A 27,089-nucleotide genomic window follows, 5' to 3' on the forward strand; every position below is an offset into this window, starting at 1 on the left:
TGTGGTTACAGAGTGTGCTTTCAGGAATTTTTTAAAAGATTACCACAGGAAAGCAAATAAAAATGAATGCTCTGATCTGGAGAGGCCTTCACGAAGAACAGCATGTGCCTGTGGGTGTTCGTGAAGGCCTCTCCAGATCAGAGCATTTGTGGACATCGACAGGAGAAACCCACTTGTCCTGGTTTGGGGTTTCCACAGAAGTAGACCCAGGGCTGTGACTTGGGTGCAGGGAGGTTATTTGGGATGTGACCCCGAAAAGGACTCTAAGCCCTGGTGGAAGGAGGCTCCCAGGGAAGGCCACATGGACTGGGCCTGGTACCCACAGTCCCAGTGGCACCACTGGGCCCCATACTGGCTCTGCTCCTGCGCCCAGTGACCTTGGGCAGTGGCACGCTAAGGGCAGGGTGGAGTAGGGGCGTGGTCTCCTCCTCTCCTCCTCCCTGTGGGCAATGAGGGTGCTCATTGTCTTTAGAGAATCCCAAAACAAAAATAAGGCCAACCAGTTTGTCTTCTGTCTTCTGTTTATCGTCACCATGCACCAGCGATTCCGAGTGATGCCAGTGATAAAATACTTCTCCCTGGAAAAACATTGTGTTCCGAACAATGGCTCCAATGGTTACTGTTGAATTGTAATAACATATATGTAAGCCTCAAACTGGCACCTTATTCTACATATACTTTAATAAATGTATTCTGCAGGGAAGTAAATTTGAAGAACTCCCAGTTATACAGTGGTCAGACACACGAGTTTGTTTCCAGTAGGAGTTAATAACAGCCTAGGACCCTCTCAGTTCATTGCAGGTGTGGCCTGTGATTCCCCTCCCCACACCGCCCTGGGGTCATACACGTCCCTGATGTCCCTGTGTTTAACATTTGTTTTGAACAAACAATGATAACACAGTGGTTATCAGGCAAAGAAACAGCTGGAGTTTCTGCAGTTCTGTCCTGTGGACACTTGGGCTGGCGGCAGGCAGACTGTAGTGGGGGAATATTTTTGTGTGGTAAGTGTCAGTTTCAGTCCATGCATGAAATGCATTTGTCTCATTTCATAATGGCTTTGGACATTTTCATCATAACGGACAGAGTTGTAAACATGTTCTGCTCTCTCGTGTGCCCATATCCTCACCTGTGAAGTGGGCTGATGGCATCTCCCTCCCAGGCTGGGCATCCAGGAAGTCTCCACCTGGAGGCTGAACTCAGAGCCCTGAGCACAAGAAGGCGGTGGCTGCAGCTCTTGCTGTGATTATTGTTGTTATTATGCTTTGGAGAGGAGAAGCCTGTCCTGCCTTTGGGGGCATTGGCGGTTGAGCGTGGAGTCTGACCCCGAAGGATGACGAGGAGCTTGTCCCAGAGGAGAGGACCAAGTGGGCAACATGTTATGGTTATGTTATCCTCAGAACTGCATGCCCTGAAGGTGGCATTTTGCCCACGATCTAACCTGGATGTTTCATTTTTAGGAGAATAAACCTATTCCTTCAACAACATTCACTGAAATTTAGCCATGAGCAAAATGTCCTGGTCATTGTGCCTGAAATAAATGTAACTGGTATGTTGAGTAAATTGCAATGAAGACAACTCTGCATTTTGTCCACAGCCATTTAAACTTTCTTCAGGAGGGGAGAAGGTGGTTTACCCGCAGGAATGAAGAGCAGCGGGCCCCTTGAGCCGTCGTCTCCCTCTTAGGTTATGAACAGTACTAGGTTACTTTCAGCCACAAGAACAGCTCATCTTTATTTTCAGGGTGGAAGTCTGCAGTGGGAATCTGGGCGGGGACCACTCTTCTATTTTTTTCTCATGGACTCCTCTTCATCCTCCCTAACACCCAAGTTTTCTGGAGAGTTCAGAGTGGCTGAAGGGGGAAAATGGGTGGGAAACATAAATCATCCTTGAACTGGCGCTGCTGTGAGGAGGCCACGTGCTCACGGGGCTTTGGTGGTGTCTGCAGTCCTCATCCGGCCTTTCTGGAGCTCTTCAGGGTGGTGCGACTTGATTCTGGTCCATCGGGACCCCTCTACGGGCCCTGAGGTTCACTTGGCCTGTGGGATTATTGCAGGCCCTTCTGTGTAGGAACTGGAAGATAGCTCCTCTGGCTCTCACTCTACACACTTTCCTGCCGGGAGGTGAGGGGCATCATTAGACCCCTGGCCACCAGGTCCTCTCACTGTAAGGGACATGTGTCATGTTCCCAGAGTGGTCTCATGGAGGCCCCGTCCCTCTCGGCCTTTGGCAGAGTCACCTTCTGCCATGAGGGCTGAGCTGAAGCAATCCAGACCAAATCCTTAGGCGCTCAGAGTGATGGCTGTGAGCAGCTCTACCCTGTTTCCTTTGAGTGCTCTTCTGAACCAGGTGTTTCACAGCTGTTGTCTTTTAAGGCTTGAGTTGGACACTTAGGTCTTGATATCCTATTGTTTTCAGAGGGAGACAGGACTATATGCAAAGGAACATGATCCAGGGTGGACAGTGGCCTGAAGCAGTATGGACAATGACGGGGGAGACTCTCCCAGTTGGGGCCAAGGGAATCCTGGCAGGCCTTGGAGGTGGACATCGTGTGACCTCCCATGGTGGGTGAGGAGGGACTGGTGGGTCACCATGCAAGAACTGAGAACCACTGAGAAGTGCCCGGGCTCAGGGCCTGCCCCTGTGGCCTTGTTGGTTCCTGCTGGGGTCACTGCGGATGGTGACAGCGTCTCACACAAGGTGACCTCACACTGAGTGCAGCGGGTTGGGAGACAGGCTTGTCTTCCTCTGCGCCAATTCTGAGCCACACGTTTCTAATAGAGTGACGGCATATGACCACACTTTTCTGTCGTTTAGAAGTTTCCAGAATATTCTGAGCTTCTGAAAGTTCACACAAATATACAATGCTCTGTTTTTATTATAAGAGTCAAATAGGATGACCATTTTCATATGTGGATACTCCAAGGCATGTCGGATCTGGCTTTTACAATTTTAATGAAGTGAAACATTTTGGAAAACAAACAACAAAAACTTTACTCTTGTTCTCTTCCCTTTTCTCTTATTTATTTATTTATTTAAGGAAATGGCTTTGAAGTATCTGAGAGCCTTGAGGTGGGAAGCGGGTGGAATTCCTGTGTCTGGAGCAGTAGATTTCTGGGTGGAGTGCCGATGGATTCAGGCACTGGTAACAATAGCAACAAATGTAGCAGAGCCCTCCCTTTGATGTGCCAAGATTAAACATCGTGTCAAGTGCGAGCTGTGAGCTTGACTGAAATGTGATAATAGGGAAGCCTGATACTTTTGGGGCCAAAGCCCTATAAAGAAAAAAATCAGATTATTAATGACGGTTTCCAGCTTTTTTTTTTTTTTAAAGTCTTAAGATGTGTTTGTTCAGCAGGCTGTGTGCAGACACCCCTGCCAGCAAACACGTGTGCACCACATGCTTACAAATGGGCAAGGCTTCTCTGCTGTTTGCAGAGCAAATGCTGCTCATGCAGATGGGCCCCCAAAGGTCCATATACTCATCATGCCTGGTAAGGGGTTTGGCATGAAACCAGGGCCAGCTCCTCTGGGCCTCTGGAGTTTTCATGTACATTCTGCACAGTGTTTCCCCAGCTGGTAGCAGGAACCCAGATGCTGAGTTCCAAGTCTGGTTTCATCTCCTGACACAGAGGCTGCAGACGGGAATGTTGCCTGTCTCTGCCTTGGTGGAAAAAGTGCTGCAGAATCCATGGCTCACCATTTTGTATTTGGGTGGGAGGCTGGGTAAAGAGGCTGCACCAGCTGGCAGGCATATCTATAGAAGGAATGCGGGCCTGAGATTTGAGAGCCCCTTGAAGAGGTTCCTCTGGCTATGGCTGGATGTGTGACTAGGGACAGGGCTCTTTGTGTGTGAGCATTCGGTTTCCTCAGCTGTAATTGGAGAGGGCCCATTTGACACCTGTGGTCCTCTGCAACTCTAATCTCTAGTGTCAGTCATTAACACCTCAGTGCAAAGCAGCCCATCGCATCACTTTCTAGGGGTGGGGCTTGGGACTGCCACTCAGAAGTTAAGGAGGGTTGGAAAGGGAAGTTTCCACATGCAAGGATCTGCTTGAGCTGGGGGTTTCTGTGGAGCCCTGGCCAGGTGGCAGGAGGGTGCTGGGGGCTTGGCGGGAAAGTGGATGCCAGGGACAGGAGAGGTGCTGGGAGGAAAAGTGCGGCTGTGTGGTGTGGGGGAGGCAGGCTTCAGGCATCAGGCCTGCCAGAGGATCTCACAGGGATTGTCCTCTAGAGTGCTAACTCCTCTAAGCAGCCCCAGGGTCTTTGGGACATGCAGGCCCTGTCTCCAGTCAACTGAGATTTAGAAGGCTGACGTGTCCTGAATCAGGATTCGAATCTCAGACTCCTGACTAGAGGCCAGGTCTCGTGACTGCAAGACACTTATTTTGTCATTTGGATTAATCCCACAAAGAAACCCACCACCAGGGTTGACCTATCTCATGCTTGGCCCTGTGGAAAGGCAGCCCAGCCAGATAAGCAGTTTGTGAACTCCCGAAAAATGTTTTCACTCAGATGAGATCAGCGGGCCCTTGGAAGTACCTTCTCAGAGGTCAGCGCCCAGGGCACTAGCCGCAGGGTGGCTCTGAGAATCGGTGGAGGGAATGCTGGGGTGGCGTCAGCAGGTCCAGCTTCAAATCCCACTCCCAGCACTCACCGATCTCCACTCCTCCGCATTTCTTTGATTGTCAGTGGTAGAGGACAAGTGTCTCCCCTCCTCTGGATCTTCCGTGTGAAAGCACGGTGCCTCCTTTCTGACACAGAAGTGATTAAATGGCTACCTACCCCTCCTAATCCCATTGTTGTGGAGTGTACGTGTGGGCTCCCTGAAAAGCATGGAGCAGGGGTGTAGACGTTTGAGTAAGTGCTTCCCAAGCATGAGGGTGGAGCCTTGTTTCATCTGCTGAATTTGCTTTGTGCGGCCTGGAATTGTTCTCAAGAGGGCCTTTCATATGTGTGTGATCCTCCATAGAGCAGACGAGAAGCAGGCCAGGGGAGAAGTGATCTCCACCTCCCCACCCCACACCCACATGGCACAGGAGGACACGGCTGACGGCATCTGTATCCCTGTGGGAAGGTGAGTGGGGAATGAAGTGCCACTTGCTCGGCAATGACTCATTATCATCTGAAGAAAATTGCCTGGGGGTTGGAGGTCCGGAAATGTCTGTCATTTGCTTCCTCTAGGTTTGATTTAACCTGATGAGAGTTAACCTGCTTATACATGCACAGGTTGTTTCTATCCCTGTGAAATCTCATGGTGGGTGAGAAAGGTAAGGTCTACTGACTGGACCCCTCCATATTCCGGCTCTATGGATCTGACAGGACACCTGGGATGGGGACCTTTTAGAGCTGCCCAGGGAATTCTGGTGTGAGCCAAGTTTGAGAATCTCTGCTCCAAATCTTGATATTCTACCTTATAAAGAAACAAACATCAATTGGTTTCTGCCAGTGACCTACCCTATGCCATCCCATCACTGTACTCTTCTGCAGCCACAGTCCTCAGGGATTTCAACCTGACCAGGACCTGGGAGCCTTGAGATGTCCAGTCATTTTCAAAGGCCCGGGGGCCCCTGCAATCCAGGGCTGAATTCTGGGCTTCTGAATTAGCTCTCAGACCCCATTCCTCTCACCCTTGCTTCCAAAGGAGGTTTTACCCATTTTTGGCCAATACTGAGATCACATATTTATACTTAGGCAAATGACCTACTTGCATTTCACCATGAAGTCCGAATCCAACCACGGAAACTCAAGACTTCCTTACTGCATTCATTGTGCTATGCTGACTTGCAGGTAGAGAACTTTATTCATCCAAAAGTCTGAAGGTGTGTTAGGATTGTTCCAAAACTCTGTGTGATATCTGTTTGTCTAGAAAAAAAGAAAGTATAATTCATCTTACAGCATGGAGACCCTTGACCAGATGTCGATCTAGCAAGATCCACACAGTCCCCTCGACAGATGCTTTCATGAAGAGTCAGCTGTCATAGCCTCAGCCCCCATGACCACTCAGACCAGACTGGAGTGGAGGTGGTGCTGACCCTGCTGGCCTCTGGTTGTTCACGTTAAATCTGCAGCCAGAGCTTTTTCTGTGTCGAAAAGCGTCTGTAAAATGACAGAGCCACATTGTCACACTGGCTCTTTCATTTTGCAGACACTTTTTGCCTTCTATAGATGCTGGCCATGCCTCAGTGGCAAGCAAGCAGGACTGCAGTCCAGAGCTGCCTCACAGAGTGTGGCGTCAGGGGGAGGTCAGATCTCAACACTATGAAGGCCACTCTGTGTTCACCCCATTTTCCTCCCATCTAGTTGCTACTCATCAGGTTATATTTTTGACTTGAGAAAATTGTGCCTGTGAATTTATTTCAATATCCTCGTCTTAAAAAAAAAAAAGGACTTCCAAAGCACCAGTCTAACTGGGGCCATTTTGAATTCAGACATGGTCAAAAAATGTGTCAAAGAATGCACAAAATTCTGTGTTTCCTGACTTTAAATCTCCACTCACCCGCCAAGGCCAACCTAGAACATCTTGAAACAAGAAATTGTTTCTTAGGGCCAGATCCACTTATAACATCTGCAGAGAACGAAGAGAGACATCCTGATCCCAGAGCCTCTTCCTTTTTCTTTCTCCCACGTGAGCCTGGTAGGACACCTCATAATTAATATTTGTTACAAACCCCCCACTTGCTCTGTAACCAGTGATAATGCACCAGCCTCCAGTGGCAACAGATTGGGCACAGCATTACTTAATTGCTATCTCCTATTTTGGTTTAAAATCTTCTGACTTCAACATTTAACAGTATTGGATATCAGCTGTGGAATATACCACCAAAGATAGACTATCTCGCAAAAATAATACACCATGTATTTCAAAATCATAGCATTTGCTTTCAACTCATATTTCTGGCCAAATATGGAAAGAGAGATCCCCTTTGCCAAAGCTGGTTTGGACGTTTGAACAAGGCAGCTCTCTGTAACAATTCTTGGTGAGAACATGTTCTTCTGCGAGACTGCATGCCACATTTCATATTTGCGTAGGCCTCTCATCCCCGCGGCCGTGGAAGCACTTGGCATGGGTTCCCTCCAGTTTGCTGAGGTGGGAAGCTCAGCTAGGGTGGGTTTCCCATGAACGAGAGTTGGGAAAGCAGCTGTCTCAAAGCCAGAGTCATGGACCTGGGGGAAGAAGGAAGGAAGTGGGACTAGAATTAGAGACCAGGTCCTTTGCTCCCAATCCAGCACCATTCTGCCTCTCTCTGGATGCCCTGAGTGCATTTGTAGATCTCCTGACTCCTAATAATTAACGTCAGACCGGGTGGAATCAGTAGTTGGTATCCACGCTTGATGGCAGAGCCTCGTCTGCAAGCCTGGGTGGTCACTACACATTTCTTTCCACTGGGCGATGCCGTGCTTCCTTTCAAAAGCTCATTAGAGATGCTCCCTCCCTTTGAAAGACACAGAGATGTTTCATGTGCCATTTTCAATTTGTCCAAGTTGCGACTCCAAAGAGGTGGAAATTACAAGAGGGTGTGCTTGTGAAACTGGAGGAGTCTCCCTGACTGCAGCTCTCGGGACAGCATCTCACTGAGCTTGGGATAAAGTTGCTGGGCAGGACCAGACGATGGGATGCTGTTTTTCATTCTTGGTTTGGCTCTGCCTCTGAATGGTGGGGAGTACACCCTGTTCTGGGAGGAATAGGAAGGTCAATTTCAGTACTTTGATGTTGCTTTACAAAAGTGGAGGAAATCAAATACAGACTCCTGAAATATTAGCAACCCCAGGGTTTGTGTTGCACTGTTTCTAAGTTTTGGAAAAGATGATCCAGGAAGATGGGAGTCATGGATTCCTCTTTAAGCTGATGAATGTTACTCTGCTCTTCCCTTCTGCCTGCTTCTCACCACCCAGCGTCTCTGCTGCCCTGAGGTTGGGCTGTCCTGGGAAGCTGTCTGCAGCTGGAGCTCTGAGTTGAGCTGGCTCCATGTGAGCGACGGAAACTTGACTCTGGTTCCCTGGCCCAGGGCCCAGCTCCCCTTTCCCTCTCCCTGGGGCGCTGAAGAAGTGAGGAGTGCATGCATGAGCAGGCTGCTTGTGTGTCTGCTTACCTTGGCATCCTAAACACTCCAGCCCCATCTTCCCCGTGTGAAAATACTCACTACAAGCTTCTGCCTGTTTCCACTTCCAGGGTTTGCTCCCATCAACTTGCTTCTTCTTGGAAAGCTAGAATCCTGCAGCTGTATTGACCAGCACAAAGACGTTTGTGCTGACTGAATAACAAGGGGACCTTCATGTGACTGGCAAGTGACTCGATTTCCCATGGGTTGCATCATGTTTTGGGGCACGAGGTAAGCATGGGACACTCCAAGGGGGTTAGGTCCCTGGGGAAAAGTGCATACCGGTGGCTTTTGAGTCAATATTCTTTTAAGTTCATGCCCAGTTTGCATTAGAGAAAAGGTTGTGCCCAAATGAAGATAGTCAGTGAACTTGTAGAATGTCACCAACCTGTCCAGGAGGTTGTACCCTCTAAGGCAGTCACAAGACTGCTGCGTATTTGACGTGATGGTTCAGGAAGGGGAGCCCCCAACTGACCAGCATTAGGTTCTCTGGGTTGCCGAGTGGATGAGGCAATCAGGAGTGAGAGCACAGGAGCCTGGGGACAGGAAAGGCCATGCAGAAGCACTTCCTCGATGCGGTGGATGGATGCGGGCTCTGCCCATACTGTGGCCATAGTTGAGCAATGCCATGTGGCTATAGGGGCTTTCTTAAACTATAAACAGGCCTAACTAAGATGGCTACATCTTCTTTTCAGAAGGGGCCACGGGGCCCTAGCCCCAGTCTACATCAGGTGCTGCCCAGGTGATACAGCACCAAGGAAAGAGAGTCCAGTCGCACTCCTGGCTCCCTGGGGACCATGGCAGCTCCAAAGGCTCCCTGTGGCTGGAGAGCTGTCTGTCTTCATCCCGTGTGCAGCAGCACTTTTGACCCCTGAACCCATTGCTTTCATTTCTCTATTCTATCCATTTCAGTGCCCGCCTTGGTGAATTTGGGGTCGGCTGCCAAAATGATTGGAAGAGAAGCCTGTTGTTTTCACTGGGAAACAAGCATTAAAGGATAGATATTGTCTTTATCAACAGTTATTGTTTCTTTATCTTTACACTGGGGCAAACAGTTTTATAACTATTCCTCTTAATCACACAACTGCCCTGTGCAGTAGGCATTCTTCTTAAACCCATTTAATGGATAAGCAAACTGAGGCACAGAGAGATATACAGTTCATTGGAGGTCTTTCTCACCAAGCGTTACTGGAAGAATCTGGATTATAATCCAGGTCACATTTCACACATCACAGGCTGGGACTAAGAAAAGAGATTTAACTCCTAAATTCTGAGTAGTCCTTATGCAAATACCCGGTGACCAAAAGCAAAGCTCAAGCCTCCTTCCTGCGCATGTGGTACTTTGACTATTCAGGGACAGCTCAAGTCACACCTCTGATCCCACTGCACAAACCAGCCACCTCGAACCCCCTGTGAATAGAGAACACCTGTTGTGTTCCCTGAATATTTGGAACTAAGTGAATGGCAAAGAGAAAAGTGGTTCGAAGGATTTTTTAAGCATGAAGAAGAACTTCCAGGGACATCCAAGGTCTTGCATACCCACCCTGATCCCATCTGGTGGTGTTAGGATCACAAAATGGGGACTTGTTATTTCAATGAGGATTCCAGGAGCCCCTGGGAAGTCTTTGCTGGTTCCCGATGTGTTTACCCTCAGGATATTCTTTCAATGGCATAATTTTGAGTTACTTTCAACAAAAAACATTCAAATGCAAAGGGTTTCTGCATAATTTTCAATTAAAAAGACAATGCATTGATCAGAGCCATTAGTGGTTTGCAACTGTTCTCGGGGAATGGGCTTTCTGGAAGGAAGCATAGGAAGGAAGTGCACATAATTTTGAGTATCCCCTTTTCCAAAACGTAGTGTGGCTGTGATGATGCTGTAGTTTCCTGTGAGCCTAGAATACAGTACCCCTGTGTTTGGCCTGCCAGGGCAGGTGAACATTCCCCAGGCTTGCTCTGTGTCACGGATACCCGGCTCACCAGATGGATGCACTACGGTGGGTGCCCTGGTAGCCCAAGCTGGCTCTGATGCAAAGATCTGGTACAGAATTTATAAAGCAATATCTCATTTCTGGTTGATGGTGACTCACTCGAGATGTTGGCACTTTTTTTTCCTATTTCGTGTCAAAGATTCTTGGGATGAAATAAGTTAAAAAGATGTTTCTAGAAAACAAGTAAGCATCAAAAAATAAAAGGAGCTGAAACATCCACCAAAGTGAATATTAAGAGAAATTTGACACTCCAGAGATTGTGAATGTCCTTTTATCCTGGCCTAGATAATGAGGCTTGCACAGTTAGCACTGTGGGCTCCCTGGTGCCATTAGAAGAAAATGCTGACGGAGCTTACAATCATGTCTTCAGTTCTGTTTAGTCAGATCACCTGGTTATTTCATTAGCATGCTGAAGTTCTGTTTCCTTGTCATTTGGAGATGTTTAACTGTGGCATATGTCAGAATCACAGGCAATGGAGAATAGATTAAACAATACCTCCCTCAATGAACACTTGAAGAAGACACATACCTCAAACTTTATGTTAAATCTTAGAGGAAAAGTCAAGTTTTTGTTGTAGTTTATTTTTTGGAGATGATTGTAAATTTGGTTACTTTGCATTTACTTTTAGGCAGAAATATTAACAGGGTTCAAGAAAAGCCAAGAGTTTTATCAGAATAAAAAGGAGATTGTCTACCATGTAAAACCAGCTGCAGATCCACTGAGAATCACTCCTGGGCACCATCAGTGTGGGAGCTGCTTCCCTAAGAGCTGAGACTGCCAGCACACATGAAAATACCACCCAGCTCTTCCAAGACTGGCCCCATGCTGGCAGAAGTTAATGTGTGCAGCTCAACAGCGTGATGTCAAGTCCAGATCTCAAAAGCCGACTGCCAAGTGAGCGAGGACATCTGCTTCAGTGGCAGGGTGAGGGAGGCTGTGAAATTCACCAAGAGGTAAAAAGCAGCTGAGAAAGCCTTGGGAAACTGGGTGGGACTCAGATGCCCAGAGAAAGCCTTTTCAGGAAGAAAGACTGAGGGAGGGAAAGTGACAAAGGCATAAGCGAGTGGGGTCATGGCTGACCACGGGACTGCAAGGTGACTAAAGCAGGGGCTCTGGGAGTCAGCACCAGAGAAGGAGTGGAAGGGGAATGGCCTGTCAAAAAGCTTTGGAAACAAAACCCAGTTTTGGAAACTGAGGTGCATGATTCCAGCACATGTTGTTTAGGAAGCGGCAAGTCTGGCTCTGAGGAATGACGTGGGAGCTCAGTTCATGACCGTGCAAAGACTAAGGAACCCAGAGACCGGGGTGACACTGCAGACGAAGGTGTCTGGATTGCTGGGGAGTCCGAAGACGGGTGGGTTCCGGGGGAGCCTGGGAAACCCAGACTGTGCTCTTCCTTCTTCTTTGTCTCATGAGACTGAAAAGCCGGAGGGAGTGACAGAAGACTTTCATGTGAGAGACCCTGAGGTTGAGGCTGGGACTTCATTGTATAATAGAGCATTTGGCTGGCCTTTGTCTCCGGTTCCTGGGAAGGACCCTCTAAATCCTTGGTATTTCCTGAGCGATAGGATGTCTTTATTACTCATGGCAGGCCCCCGTGACCACACCAGAATTCATGCGAACAGGAAGACTCGGGACGGGGGACTGGTCACACCAGAAAGATCAACGTGCGACTAGAGAGTTAGGGCTCTGTGCCCCTATCAGTCTGGCCTCGGGGAGGGGATGTGGCTGGAGATTGAGTTCAATCACATAGCCATTTAATCAACGAAGCCTACGTACTGAGACTCCAATAGGCACTCTGGACACCTGAAGCTCAGGTGAGCTTCCCTGGTTGGTCGTACATCCATGTGCCAGGACAGTGACACATCCTGAGGACACGAAAGCTTCATTCATATTTGGAGCCCTCCCAAATCTCACCCTCTGTGTCTCACATCTGCATGGTCCTGGGATGTATCCCTTAGAATTGTGAGTACAGAGCTCTCCTGACTTCTGTGAGTCATTCCAGTGTATGATTAAACTCGATGGGAATCCAGTATACGATGAACCCTGATGGGAATTTGTTACCAGCTGGGCAGAAGTGTGGGCGATCTGTGGACCCCGAGCTTGTAGCTGGTGTCTGAAGTGAGAAGCACCTGTGAAGAAGTGAGCCTTAAGCCGAAAATTGGACCTAAAGTCTGCATGGCAGTGTCAAGGTGGCATGGCATCCCTTTGGCATCAATGTGACCATGTCTCAGTCCTGACCTGCTGCTCTTCATTGAATCAGAACCCATGGGAAGCCCAGGTGAGGGGATGCACCCTCATGCAGCGGCTTCCTCTGAGTCAAGCATCCCTGGTCATAAAGTACACCTTCAAATCCCTTTTGTCAGGTCACTTACAGGTCTTCCAAGGTTAAAATATTTGACAGTGACACTAAATACTAACATTAAGAGAAAACACTGTCACTGATAGACATCTATCTATAAGATCTTGATGAGCCCAGCATTCTAGGATCAGGGACCATGTGGCATTTGGCACAGAGTTTAGTGTGTGGCCTTGTCTGCCCCCCGTGGAATTTATTTCCTTCTCTGCAAGTTTCTTCTGCACTGTGTTTATATCTGTGTTACAGCACTAGTCACAAGTAAATGCACATCCTTCTTCTCTTATGGACTGCTTTTCTGGATGGTGGAGGGCAGGTCTTTATGTTTACACTCCTTGCAACATTTAGTGAATTGGATTTAAGAAGGGGTGGTTTGGTAAAGACTCCACCAAGAAAGCAGTATGGCCAGAGGAAAAAAAAAAGCCAGTACCACCTGGTAGAAATGGCACTGTGCGGTTCACTGCCTTAATGCGTGCACAGAGTGGCGGTTCGATCCAGTTACCCCTGGACGACGTCAGCATTCCCCCAGCCCCAAGAGCATCAGTAGACCTGAGGCAAGAGAGGCTGGGGCCCTGACAATATCTCCCTCCGTGGTCTTGAGCCCTGGATGTCTTTTTTTCTGCAACCTTCACTGGTGGGTCACTTCCTGGCAGAATAGCCACGGGGAATTCTTTGTCTCTCATTGTTGTTCAAAGTCTTCTAAAAAACAGAGTGTTTTTGTCCAGCCCTGGGGTTCTGGATTCTGTTTCTGTCCCTCGTCAGTATCAGGCAGAAACTGACCATTCAGGAAGAGAGACAATCAGATGTAAATGCGTTGTCTGCTACTGCCTCTAGGGGAAGGTTCTTAAATACTCTCAGCCAGATGACCTTCCCTCCCCTGCTGTTTATTGTTTTCCACTATCAAATGTTCCCCCAGCTGTGGCAGCTGGAGTTCAAAGCTGTCCCCTTGCAACAGAGTGTCCTTGGTGGGTTTTCTGCAGAGTTGATTAATGCCTGACAGCGTGTGGGTTCCTCCAGGCAGCGGCCCTCTGTTGGATTCTTCAAGGCGAATAAGAATCTGCCGGAAAGAAGTCATAAATCCTCCGTGCCCTGTGCTGTCAGCCGTGAGTCTCGCCGGTTTGCTTCTGTAGAACCAGGAGAGTCAGGTCATTTGAGTGTTTGTGTGCCCAGGGTTATGCCTCTGTGATCCACCAACTGCGTCTCCCGTGCGGCCTGCACCATGCAAGATAAAGACCTGGAGACTAGCCGTCCGGCTCTGGCCCCCACCACTTCATTAAAGACTGTCAACAGCCTTGATCTATCTGTCTGTGTTACCTGATCCCGCACGCTGAGGCGCGGTAAAGGACTCCCGTGCTGGAGACCATGGTGTAGGCTGTCAGAATGGAATTTTGAAATTGTGGCCAGACACAGCTCACTAAAAACTGTAATTAGTGGGTAGACAGAAAAGCCTCATCACCCAGGGCCTGGTTTTTTTGGATTGGTTGGGCCATGCCAATCATGCAAGGAACATTGCAGAGGCATGATTTGGGGCTTAGATCATGGGGGCCCACTTACCCCATACCCAGCACATGCCCCACTGAGATAGCGACCATCAGAGTGTCTGGAGAAACAGGAGGATGGTCATTGGGAGCAGCTCAGCTCCAGGTGGAGCTCCCAGTGGCTGCAGAGGTAGTTGCCCCAGGCAGGCTGTTGTGCAGTGTGGCCTCTCTGGTGGGTGATGCGTCTTTGTGATGAGCTATTTCCACCGCGCAGACCTTGAGCATAGTGAAACAATATGCCAGCAATTACTCAGTACAGTGCTGGCCATCGGCTCAGAGGAATTCCAATTACTATCAGTGGTCATTAGCCCAATCGGTAATGATTCAGAGAAGGGAGATCTTGAAGGCATTGGCTATTTTTCTTCCTTTTTTTTAAAATTCCGGATATTAATCTTAGAGAAGCACAAAAGCAATCCCAAGAGAGGACTCAGGTGAAGCAGTCTTTACTGAATAGAATCACAGAGACTGTCTTGACGTAGAACTGAGCTTTGGAAAGACATTAAGCAAGGCTGACAGACACTGCACTGCAGCTGCATAGTGTTGGTTGCAGGAGATGGATTCGACAGTTGGCTCTGCTTGTCTGCCATTGTGGTAGACTGTATTTTCCAAAGTTGATCACACCGATCTATAGCCCATCCTCCACTGGGTGGGGGGTGCTGTGTTCCCTCTTTTTGGACATAGGCAGGCCTTTATAATTGTTTGAATCAATACAATATGACAGAGGTGGTGGTGTGTGCCTTTTGTAACCAGATCATCAAAGTTATTACAGTTTCTGCTTTGGTCTCTTGTCTCTTTCACTCTTAAGACACTTGCTCTTAAAACCCAGCCGCTATCTTCTGAGGAAGCCCAGGGCACAAAGAGAGGCCATGTGTGGGCGTTCCAGCCAAAAACTGACAACCAGCATGGGCCACCAGATCTACAAGGAAACATCCTTCAGATGGTCCCTGTCTCTGAAGACACGATAGAGCAAAGACAGGCCATCCTGCCACTCCTTGTCCAAATTTCTGACCCATAGGAACTGTGAGAGGTGATAAAAGATTACTGTTGTTTTAAGCTATGAATGTTGGGGAATATGTTATGTGGAGCAGGTAATAGATTCACCTGTCACATCTAGTGGGTGCTGATTGCCCCTGTGCCCAAGCATAACCCCATCTCATAGGTTTGAAAAGAACAATGCATGAACCCAGTGCATGGCAGGTATGCAGGGAGCAAAGTGAACTTGATGGTTACCCAAGCAGACAGCAGGAGCTTGGTTCCTGAGTGTGGCTGGTTTTAGCTCCAGGGATATTTGTCGAAAGTGTCTAAGGCAGCAGTCAGCTCTGCCTCTGTAGAAATAACAAAGAAAAAACAAATGGCAGGGGTAGACAACCCTTGTGGGAAAACACAGAAAAATGAGTTCCATAGTCATCCAGAGAAACGAAGGGATGAACAAAAGCCCTCCCCATTCAAGAGACTTTTCCTAAGTTCTAAATAAATCTCGGCTCAGCACCCAGGTGTAGGGGCAGTATCCACCACATTCTCAAGGCAGTCGTTTTTAATTTTTTTTGCAGGATTAAGATTGAAAATGCTTCAGCTTTCCGAGGCAAGGCGGTGCTGCCTGCATTCTCTGTGTGTCATGTGGTCTCAAGCACACCAGGGGTTTTCCTGGAGTGTGTCCTGGCAGTAAAGAGGCACGCAAGGCATCTGACATCCCAGCACCCACAACTGAACATTTTTATGACATTCACCCAGCTGTACCTCTATAAAGATATTATGCAGGTTCCAAGAGATTAAGCTTTGCCCCCCATCCAGCTGCTGTGGAATGATGCCCGGCATATGGAGGACAGATAGAATTTCCAACCCTGACATGTGCTGATAAATTTGACTTTAAAAAATATTAATCAGTAGCTCAGATGATCAGCCATGCACGAGGGCAGGACAGCAGGAGTCTGGAAGCTAAATCCACAAATGCGTGCGGCCGTCCCTGGGCGATCCAGAGAAGGAAGTTCATCTGTTCAGTCACACTGAGCATCTCCTGCCAAGTGAGGGGCTCCCTGCTTGCTGGAGCTGCAGACCCGAGTTTGAATCCTATGGGCACCTATGGCTTTGTTAGAAAGTAACAGAGATGTCTGGATGCAGGAATTCGGAGCCTGGTGCCACCCTGCCCTTCATAGGTGTGGTCTTGAACGCACTTTTGCTCCCTTCTGGCACTGGGCCTCATCAGAGGGGCTCAGTGAAGTTTGGAGCTTGAGTTTGTTTTTCATCTGGATGGACAGCCACCTAAAACATTTCAAGGAGCCCTTGTTTGTCCATCTTCCAGGGTTGGGAACTGGAATTTGCCCTGGACCCCTACCATTCCTTTTTTTGGGGAGGCATCTCTCAGTGGCAAGGTGAAGTTGGGGATGGCAGCACAGGGGCTTGGCCTCAGGAAAGTGGCCGGTGTCCAGGGTTGGTGACCAGCAGTGAGGAGGAGCTGACCTGGGGAGGAACTTCAAGGTTGGTTTCAGGTCTAGGGGCTGAAGTACAGACATGGGGAGGGACAGTTCTAGGCTTTGAGGGAGCCGCAGCCCTGGCAGGGGAAGAGGGCTTCATGTGGGAGGGCAGTCAGGGGCCGGCACTGCAGAAGCTGGGTACCCCTCTCACCAGAGTAATGGACCACAGATAGCAGACATGTCCAGGCAGCTGCAGAGAACATGCTGGAGTGCCCCTTTCCAGAGTGCAGGAAAGGCTGGCCTGGCAACAGCCAGGGATCTCCACCCCAGGTATGAGGTGTGGGCACAGAGCCACCTTCCTCTCCAGGTGCAGGGAGGGATAGGGGAGATGGGACCAGGGAGGAGGGCTGGGAGCAAAGAGACTGGGAGGTAGGGGAGGTGAGCTGGGGTGGGGAGGAGGAGGGGATATGGGGTGAGGAAGGTAGAATGAGGAAGAGTTGGTGGGGTGGGGAGGAGGGCCGGGAATGGGGAACCTGTGGAGTCCCAGGTGGGGAGCCCTGGGCCAGGCTTGACAGTCTCTGTCTCTTTCCAGCCACGAGGTGTGGCTACTTCTGCTTTTTGTCTCTAATGCTGAGGAGAAACCCCCACAGAGAAAGTAGACATAAAACCCTTCAGATAACAAAGGGTGGAAATCAGACACACATCCTGTGACTCTGCTGTGGGGGAGGACGGTGCCCCCACCTCCAGGAGCCCAGCTGTAGGAGGGGAATGGAGGCTGGGCTCAGCACTGCAGCCCCCATGCCCACCTGCACCCAGGCTCACTATGCAGACTGCTATGTGTGCTGCAGGAACCAGACGGATGCTTTCTTACAACAGGCTTGCTGCCGTCTGAACCCTCATCTTGGTGGATGAGAGGCTTGAAGGAGGCCCCTCACTACCTCTCTCAACCATCTCCACTGGAGATGAAGCTTCTCAAGCCTGGGGAAGCCACGGGACTTTCCAGCTTATGGATGTCCCCTTTGCGGGGTACATTCTGCTCCACAGCTGGACAGGAGGTTGAAGCCTCTTGTGGCCTGGGGTGCTGACTTCCTCAGGGTCCTGGGGAAATGTAGGGAAGGGCCCTGAAAAGTTAGTGCTGAGAAAGAACTAGAAAAGTTTTGAACCTCAAGCCTTCCATATCCTGTTAAGAGGCTGGAATACATTCATGCAGAGTTGCAGAGATGTCTCCGAAGCCCAACCCAGGCCATCAGTGTTTTGTGTTCCATAAAGACCAGCACATTTGGAGAAGTGGCTGCTGAGCATGTGGGTTATGGGAATACAACTACCCTGGCATGTGGATGGCAGGTGGCCAGGTGGCTGGTGGAGCTGACCTCTGACCTCCAAGGTGTGACTGAGCCCCACCAGCCAATACTGCCTTGAACCACAGCTACATCAGGTGGAAACACAGCTCAGAGCAGTACCTGGTCACACAAGCTACAGGGAAGTCTCGAGAGAATGGTCTGGAAAGTTTGAATGCATGTGGCTGGGCCGGGGCGAGGTGACCATGGTGGTGTGGCCGCAGCTCCTGAGAACTGTCTGGGGCTGGGCCAGGAGCTTTGGCAGGTGAAGCTGCTCCCTAAGCAGAGTCTACAGCACCTGTAGATCCTGCTGCCTCTCAGATGTCCAGTGAACCCCACAACCCTGTCTAGGGCATTGCATCAGGGGGCATCCCGTGACCTCTCGCATACCTAGTATGACGGTTAATTTCATGTTTCAACTTGGCTGGGCCACAGGATGCCCAGATATTCGGCCAAACATTATTCTGGGCATGTGTGTAGGGTGTTTCGGGAAGACACTGGCATTTGAATTGGTGGACTTAGTAAAGCAGGGGCTTCCCCAAGGAGGAGACCTCATCCAGCTCACAGAGGTCCTAAAGAGAGCAAAATGGCTGGGTAAGAGGGAATGTCCACCTGACTGTGCGAGCTGAGGCAAGGGTCTTCTCCTGTCTTCAGACTCAAACTGAACATCAGTTTCTTGAGTCTTAAGCTTACCAGACTTCAAACTGGAAATTTGAAGGGGTTTCCACCTTGAAAACAGCAGATCTGGGGACCCGTCCGTGTCTCTCCTCATGTGAGCCAGCTCTTCTTTCCCTACGTTTACACACCCGCTGGTTCTGTTTTTCTGGTGGATCCTAAAGAATACAGTCAGTATTCTCCGCCATCGAGAGGCATGGCCCTCACGCCTCCTCCTTGCTTGGACTTGAGATCTAAAGGTAGAACTGTCACCCGAGTTAATGCATCAGGATGTGATGGTGTACAAGGGATGGTCCTCTCCTTGAACTGCCACAGCACCTGATAGCAGGCACCAGCTTTACAGGGGAGGCTGCTGCAGACTTAGTGAACAGGGAGGCACCACGTGGCAGGAACCACTGTGGTAAACCCACAGGGCTTGCATACATTTCACGTCTCAGCAAAGATGTCCACATTTTCTGATGACACCTAAGATTAGTTCAAAGTTCTTGGAAGAAGCCTCAAATATCATCACCTAATAAAGAAGTTTAGATGTATTTTAGATGGAGAGCTGACAGTCCTCTTACCCCTCACCTGATTTGAGTCCTAGATGATCTGAGCAACGTTGTTTCCTGAGGACCCGGCCAAAAAAAAAAAAAGGAAAGATTGAGGTGGACTAAATTTTTATATTTAAGAGACGCTCATGCGTAGTGTGAGTGTGAAACAAAAAGACCTGTCTAAACAAACAAATAAAGCAGTGGAAATCCATTTTTTTAAACATGTATGCTGGGGCCTGGGAGTAGTGGACACAGCAGCATTAACATTTGGAAGGAATGCTTGAAAACGCTTTCAAAAGAAGTCACGTAAGGGGCGCGTGCCTGCACACACACACATAGCCTGTTTATGCAATTTATGTGTCCACATTAAATTTCTAAAAAACCTTCCAAATTTGCAAGCACACGATGCTGCAAGTCCTAGAGCTTCTAGGGATCTCCCCTTGCAAATCCAATCTGAGGAACAGGCTTTTTTTCTTTTCTTTTCTTTTTCAGAGTGCTTTTAGAACACTGTGTAGGACAGGATGTAGAAGTGGGAAACTCACTGGGGTTCTGGCGATACCACAGCCAGGTTAAATTGAGCAGAGAATCACCTGCTTGCAATGTAGAATTTCAAAGGGAAGGCAGAGAACAGGCTCGTCTCAGCCTGAGGGGGTGATGGGGAATGGAGTACTGTGTACTCCAGGCCCCTCCTGCTGCCCCGTGCCAGCCGGCTAGGGGTAGAGGCCAGCCCTGCACTCAGCTCATCCTCACTGCTCCCAGCTGGGCACTTAGTTCACACCGGCTGATCAAGAACTAAAATGCCTCCTTTCCCTGAAATATAATGAGGGAAATGTGACTTTGGCTTTGATTCCTCCCTTCCATCTACTTCCTCTAACCAACAACAAAGCTCCCATTTCATGTGGCTAATGGTTCCTGATGTGATCCGAGCCCCACTAAATAGTTTATGAGAAATGGCTATTTTTATGTGAGCAGAAAAGAGCAGTTCCTGGAAAGCTGGGGCAGCCCTTCATGTCTGGGCTGATGAGATCATCAGTCTCCGGAAGCCGCTGCTCTGCCGGGGCCGTTATTCACTGTGAGTGCTCCTGTGTCTACGGAAGCCACCCATCCGGCCGCCGGGACACGTGGCCTGGGAGCACCGCGTTGGGAAGAGGCTGACTTACCTGAAGTCCGCTCTCCCTGCTTTCCTTGTTGTGACATTTAAGAAGGACATCCTGAACATGAGAGAATGGAGAAAGGAGACTTTAATGGGGGGTTACAACTGGTTCTAACTGGGGTCCCTGGATCAGGAACATCAGCATTGTTAGAAATGCACATTCTCGGGCCCCACCCGCTTGCTGAGTCAGAAACTCTGGGTGAGGCCCCCGCAGTCTGTTTCACAAGCCGCCCCACCCAGGCGATTCTGATGCATGAGGCTGCTTGAGGACCACTGATGTAATTAATGGACCAGCGGACTTAGGGGTGAGACCTTGGCCCAGTGCACACCTCTCTCGCCTTTATACACAATCCCCTGCCCAACGACTCTATCTAATGATCTCTTCTGTGTTGTAGTCCTTTGCCACACTCTTTATTTCTTCGCTAGGATTTATTGCAATTTATCTACATTTTCTATGTTAATTTCTTTATTGTTTCTCACCCTTAAAATCATCTGCTGGAAGGGCGTAGGCCAGTGTCTCCACATCACCAATGGTAATTTGCACCTCAAAACCTGCCAGGCGCAATTTAAGGGTTTAATGCATGTTTTTAAATATGAATCCGTAAGGTCACTTTCTTTGTTTCTCAGGTCTGAATGTTCTCATTCAGAATGTGGAGATGAAAACTGCTTCAGAGAACTGTTCCCCTTTTCTTCTTCCTTTCTGCTTTCGGTGCCGGGCACTGAGACACTCCCCACCAGCAGCGCCGTGTGGCTGCTAAGGGCAGGGTCTCTAAGCTGTGCTGCCTGGGCTTGCAGCCTGGCCCTGTCCCTCCTTAGCCAGAAGACCCTACTGTGCTTGTCTCCCCACTGGCAGAACGGGCATCAAATCTCATCCCTCTGTCCAGTGTTACTGCAAGGATTACACAGGGCATCTACGTAGAGCTGCTGCGGCATGTACCATGTACTAAGTGCTCAGTAAAACGGTCAGCTGTCTTGTGATGTCAGAATGCCAACAGGGTAAGTGGCAGGGCCTGTTCCTTCTCAGGGAGGTTGCAGTCTTGGGCACCTTCATGTCCATGGAGATCCCAGGCCTGTGCGAGCTGCAGGTTCTGCCCTCAGAGAGGTGGCTCTTGAAAACGAGCCAAGCTGAGCTCGTAAATCCCCTCCCTAGAGGGGCACCTGCCTTATTAGGAGGCACTTTATTTATGCGTTCATATGAGAGTGCTAAAAGCTGCTCTCACCCCTCATCATCCCAGTGGTATAGGCCGAACAGCGCCCTCTCAGAAAGGATCTGCTGAAGTCCTAACCTCCAGCACCTCAGAAGATGACCCTATTTGGAAATAGGGTCTTAGCAGAGGTACTTGAGTTAAAACGAGGCTGTGAGGGTGGGCTCTAAGCCAATCTGGCTGGACTCCCTGTAAGAAGGGGAGATTTGGTCACAGATAGGTGCAGAGGGGCACAGGGAGGAGATGGCCATCTCCAAGCTGGGAAGCCAGTCCCCACGACACACTGGATCTACTGGCACCCACCCTGGCCCCCCGGCCTCCTGCACTGTAAGAAGTGATTGCCTGCCGTCAATGCGACCCAGTACCTGGTGATGAGCCTGGTGGCCGAGCCGACTGATACAGTTGTAGTTTCTCTGGGCTTTCTTTCCTCTCACTTCTCTGTCCTGTTGCCAATGACATCTGCTCTGATGATCTACGGCCATGTGACAAACCACCCCAAAATTTAGTGGCTTAAAACAATATTAATCAGTTATTTTGCCCAGGAATCTGCAACTTGGGCAGGACTCGGCCTGAACAGCTCTCCCTGCTAGCCCTTTGCCTGCGTGTCTACTAGACGGGATGGGCAGTTCGGCTTCCAGGATGGTGTGAGCATATTGCTGCTCTCTCTGTGGTGGGATTGCTGGGGGCTGTGGCTTCCCCTTGGCATGAAGCTGGGCTGCAAGAGCACATCTAGGAGGCAGGACATGGAAGCTGTCCTTTCCTAAAGGAAAGTAGGTCTGGACCTACTCAGAAATTGGCACAGTGCCCCGCCCTCACCATGTTCTATTTGTCAACAAAGTCATGGAGCCCAGATGCAAGGAGCAGTGAGGAGATAGACCGCACCCCTCACGAGTGAGAGCCAGGGAATTTGGGGCATGTTTAAAACCACTACATATCACTGGCTAGGTTTTTAGGTGTGAGTTCCTGAGGATGCCATCCTTTCTCTGCCCAATTTTCAGCTTAAATGACAACCCTATGAGCAGGTACCTGGTACCCACTTTGTGCTCTGGGCAGTGCCGTGCCTCTGAGATTAGGAGAGAGATGTTGTCCCGACTCCCACATCATTCAGTAGCAGGGCCCACGGCCATAGTTTTTAAGCTTGTCTCTGTTCAAACAACATCATGAAAGGTCAGCATTAAACAGACAGACAAGGTTGGGAGCGTGGCCCAAAGGGTGGCCTGCCTCCCATCGGCTTGTTTCTTCTACTACGACCTCCAGGGAACTGTAGGCACAAACACTAGGTTGATGAAAAGTTCTGAATGTACAAGCTCAGAGGTCGGAGTTGGAATCCTTAATCCACGGCTTCTGAGGTGCCCCTTGAGCAAGTCACTGAACCACTCTGAGCCTCAGTTTGCTCTTCTGTAAAACAGGGTAATAAAAATATCTCCCTTCCTTGTCCACCAGGAAATGTAAGCACAACCTTATGTCAAAAGAACAGCATTTAAAGGCCCGTACTACCAAATTCTGAGCTCGGGTGAAACTGCGTTAGGCTTCCAGGAATGGGAAGATGCCTAGGCTGAAATCCAAGCTGCGCCCCGCAGGCTGAGGAAGCTTAAATAAGGGGAGCAGGGAGGAGGAGAAGCAGCGCAGACAGGAGGATCATCAGCAAGCAGTCACGTGGGCCAAAACGTGCTGTAGGCAGAGGTGGCAGCAATCAGGATGCCAGGCTTTCTGGACAGGGTGCCTGAGAGGGGAGTTTGGGGAGATGCCATTCAGAGTGGACACTCGGTCTGTACATAATGCTCGACTTGATGGCGGCACACAGCGGAGGTCCCTGGAAGCAACATGGCAGGCACACAGGAGGTGGGGTCAGCCAGGAGCAGCGGGGGCTCTTCAGAGCAAGGCTTTAAAAGCATGCAGTCTGGCAGGGGTGGCCTTGATGACACTTGGGAATGCAGAGGGAGGGTGATCTAGAGACACCTCCCAAAGAAATCAAGGCCAGAGTTTTGTGTGGAAACAGAAGGAAGGAGGAGGAGCTGGCTTTAGAGATAACTGAGGATTTTCCTGGGCAAGAACCTAGAGGGACGACACAGGACAGGGGTGGCTGGCCACTGGGGCTGGAGCCAATGTTGAGGCCAGGGTGGAACACGTGCTCGAGACGAGGGTGGGCCGTCCCAGTGTCGGCTGTCTGCAGACATCAGAAATTTGGTTTTGAATCACAAGAGGAAATCAAGACTAATAATGGAAAACTCTGAAATGTCTTGCATACAGCTGGTAGTTGAAGTTCTAATTTTTTTCACTATATCTCCAAAACTTCTTTTTTATAATTTCTCCAAAATACAGATTCTCAGATGAATGTGGATCTGCAAATCCACAGTCCTTTTCAATCTCCAGGAATACCTGGCCACGCCTCCTAGAAGGCCTTTCCTGAGTTTCATGCGTTTAGACTGCCATGGGATTTAGACATAGGTGGGACTCTAAGAAGACTGCTGCTCTTCTCTTCTGCTCTTAGATAGGTTTGACCACATTGGGAGACTATGCTTTAGTAAATTTCATAGGTTAACCAACTTCCTCACCCAGAAGATGTAGGTCAACATCAACAGAGATAAGTCATGTGGATAGTATGTGCCCTTGATGTTATGTGATGAGAATCTTGTAAGCTGCAGTGATAGTGAAAAATATTTTATGTTTCAGCAAACCCCTTCTTGACCTTTCTTTCTTGCTTTCTTGCTTTCCTTCTTTCTTCTTTCTTTTTTGGTTTCACTGTTGTCACCCAGGCTGGAGTGGAGTGGTGAGATCTTGGCTCACTGCAACCTCTGCCTCCTGGGTTCCAGCAATTCTCCTGTCTCAGCCTCCCAAGTAGCTGAGATTACAGGCACCTGCCACCAAGCCTGGCTAATTTTTGTATTTTTAGTAGAGACGGGGTTTCACCATGTTGGCCAAGCTGGTCTTGTACTCCTGACCTCAGGTGATCCACCCACCTCAGCCTCCCAAAGTGCTGGGATTACAGGCATGAGCCACCATGCCTAACTGATGTATTTTTCAAGTATATTTTCTTCTTGTCTTTGGTGGAGTTTTAAAAGACCTACAGCCATCTGTAGGTTTCACTTGCTTTTCCCTTTGAAGCTTCCAGATGCCTGCCCAACTCTGATGGAGAGTTGTATCAAATAGACTAGAGGTTACGGGTTCTGGGGAGGAGACCACAGAGGTAAAGTGCCATTCTCGTCACATAACATCAAGGCCACATACTATCAACACGACTCATCTCTGCTGATGTTGACCTTCATCTCCTGGTGACAGAGTGTTTGTCAGCTTACTCCACTGTGAAGCTCTCGGCCCCCTTCCCTTCGCATACTATGCTCTATGGAATTTTGACCATAGTTTTTGTGGAGCTGTTTGTTTTTCTAGTTATTGAGTTCTGCGTTCATCATTTCACTGTCATTCTTTCAACCGTGCCTTTTGAAAAAGGGAGTTTTAATTCTGATGAAATCCAATTTGTTAACCCAATATCCGAGGTCACAAATGTTTTCTCCTAGACGTATTATCGCTTTAAGTTTCAGACTTAGGTCTGCCACTCATTTTGAGCTGATTTTTCATGTGGTTCCAGGCATGGAGCAGATAGAAGCTCATTTGTGTGTGTGTGCACACATATGGATATTCAATTGTTTCAGCACCATTTGTTGAAAACTATCCTTTCTCCAATGACCTGCTTTGCAGTTGCCTTTGTTGAAGCTTAGTTGTCTGTGTGTGTTGTGAATTTCCTTCTGGACTCTGTTCTGTTCCATTGGTCTGTTTGCTTTGATGCCAGTATCACATTGTCTGGATTACTGTAGCTTTATAATAAGTCTTAAAATCAGATAGTATTAGTCCTCCAAGTTTGTTCTTTTTCTTCATACCTGATTGGCTAATTTAGACAATTTGCATTTCCATATAAATTTTAGAATCAGCTTGCCAATATCTACAATACAGCCTGTTAGGATTTTCATTGGAATTGTGTTGAATCCACACATTTTGATTTTGGGAGAATTGTCATGTTAACAATATTAAATCTTCTGTTCCAATAATCTGAGTATATTGTTCCATTTATTCAGGTTTTTAATTCCTCTCAGCAATATTTTAGAGCTTTCCTGTTTCTTAAAAACACCATGTATATGTATAAACTTCATAAAATCAAGTAAGAATATTAAAGAAGTGTTTAGGTAAAGAAAACTTGCAGGAAAAGTTAACAGGCTCTGTGGGAGAAGCCACCCAAGATATTTAGCTATGACCGTATGGACGTGAGCGTATGTGCATGTGAGTGTGCGTGTGTGCAGGCAGGCATGTGTGAATGTGCGTAGGTGTGTATGAGCATACATTAGGAGTGTGTGAGTGTGTATGTGTGAATGTGAGAGAGTGTGTGTGGGTGTGAGTATATGTGAAGCAGTGTGTGATGTGTGTAGGTGTGAGTGTATGTGGGTGTGTGTAGAAGTATGTGATGCATTAATGTGTGTGCAGGTGTGGGATATGTTCTGTCATTTTAAGGGATATGGAAGGAAAGGAGGTCAATATGCTCATTTTACCATCTTGATGTCATTTCTGAGTTTATTTTCCCTAAATAAAATATATTTCCAGGAAGAGTTTGTGCTGGCATTCTCCCCAGGCTGAACAACTCTAATTAATGTGGTGGTCCTTCTCCGAGAGCATCTCCACGCACGAGCTCATGGTTTGGGGGAGGAGTAGAGCATGTCTGGGAGCCTGGGTTGTGGGCAGATCTTGCCTAGGTGGGGTGGGCTTCCTTTAAGAAAGAAAAAGGTCCCCCTGGGAAAGGACCTCCAGGCCTGCTTAGGCGATCTTCTGGCCTTGGAGCCCTTTTTTCCTAAAAGTGGAATGGCCTTGCATTCCTTTTCTTATTGGTCTTACATACTGTTCAATCCTTGTAACTGGAGTGGCTGTCCTGGGAGGGGAAACTCAAGCCTTCCTGAGAGATGGATCATTTCTTGTCAGGAAATGTGAGGACTTGTCCTTCCTGCCCAGGCCCCTCATGAGCACAATGCCTCTGGAGTGGGTGGTCTCCATCTCACCGCCGAGAGTGCTGCTTCTTTTCATGGCAGGACTGTTTGCCATCACAACTGTGGAGCCACGGTTCATACCCAGGCATGTTCTCCGGAAGACCCGTGGCTGCAACCACTGCTCTGCATGGAACGTGAGATGGACAGTGTTCGCCTAGCCAACAGTTGATGCTGAATACATCCTCATCTGTGTATTGACCATCTGCCCTTTTCCCATGATCTGTTCATCAAAATTCTTTGTTAATTTCCTTAATAAAAATTGTCAGTATTTTAATTCTCCTGATTCATGACAATTTCTTTGTCAAGGAAATTAATACTTTGTTAAATGAGTACAAATATTTTTAAACATTTTGTTTTACTTTTAATCTTTATTCATGGTGATATTTTGGGCATACAAAGGTCTTTAATATCTAAGTTATTAAATTCACAACTATTTCCCTTTGTGGATTCTGAGTTTCAGTTTATGGTTCTAAATATATTCTCCACTCAATGATTACAAAATAAAAAGAAAACAACAATGGTATTTTAACCTACTACATTTATTGCTAACTTTTACTTATGAATCTTTGTTTTAATTGGAGTTTATTTTGGTAAATGAAAGCACATGAGGAGACAAGTTATTTTCTTCTATGCGGTTGAACAGGTGTTGTGAGAAGGTTCGGAGTCTGTTTTCCCATGGCTCCCCAAACATGCCGTCTTCCTCTACTTTTTATTTTGTTTCTGTGCTGTCTATTCTACTCCTTTGGAAAAAAACAGCACGCTG

General features: G+C 48.4%; 1 long non-coding RNA gene across 10 annotated transcripts; it reads left to right on the forward strand.

Moving 5' to 3' along the window:
- Positions 1-4,665: 4,665 nt before the first annotated feature.
- Positions 4,666-26,600, forward strand: LOC135967485 (uncharacterized). Of its 10 annotated transcripts, none has more exons than XR_010581638.1 (5): positions 4,666-5,074; positions 8,171-8,330; positions 10,720-12,372; positions 13,465-15,012; positions 26,262-26,600. It is a non-coding gene; the product is annotated as an uncharacterized lncRNA (long non-coding RNA). The 10 variants fall into 10 exon arrangements; XR_010581637.1 differs by lacking the exon at positions 26,262-26,600 and adding an exon at positions 15,536-16,570; XR_010581641.1 differs by lacking the exon at positions 26,262-26,600 and having other exon boundaries at positions 4,678-5,074; positions 10,720-11,044; positions 11,683-12,372; positions 13,465-13,743.
- The last annotated feature ends 489 nt before the right edge of the window (positions 26,601-27,089 follow it).

Source organism: Macaca fascicularis, chromosome 15 (genome assembly GCF_037993035.2).
Source record: "Macaca fascicularis isolate 582-1 chromosome 15, T2T-MFA8v1.1".
NCBI classification, from domain to species: Eukaryota; Metazoa; Chordata; class Mammalia; order Primates; family Cercopithecidae; genus Macaca; species Macaca fascicularis.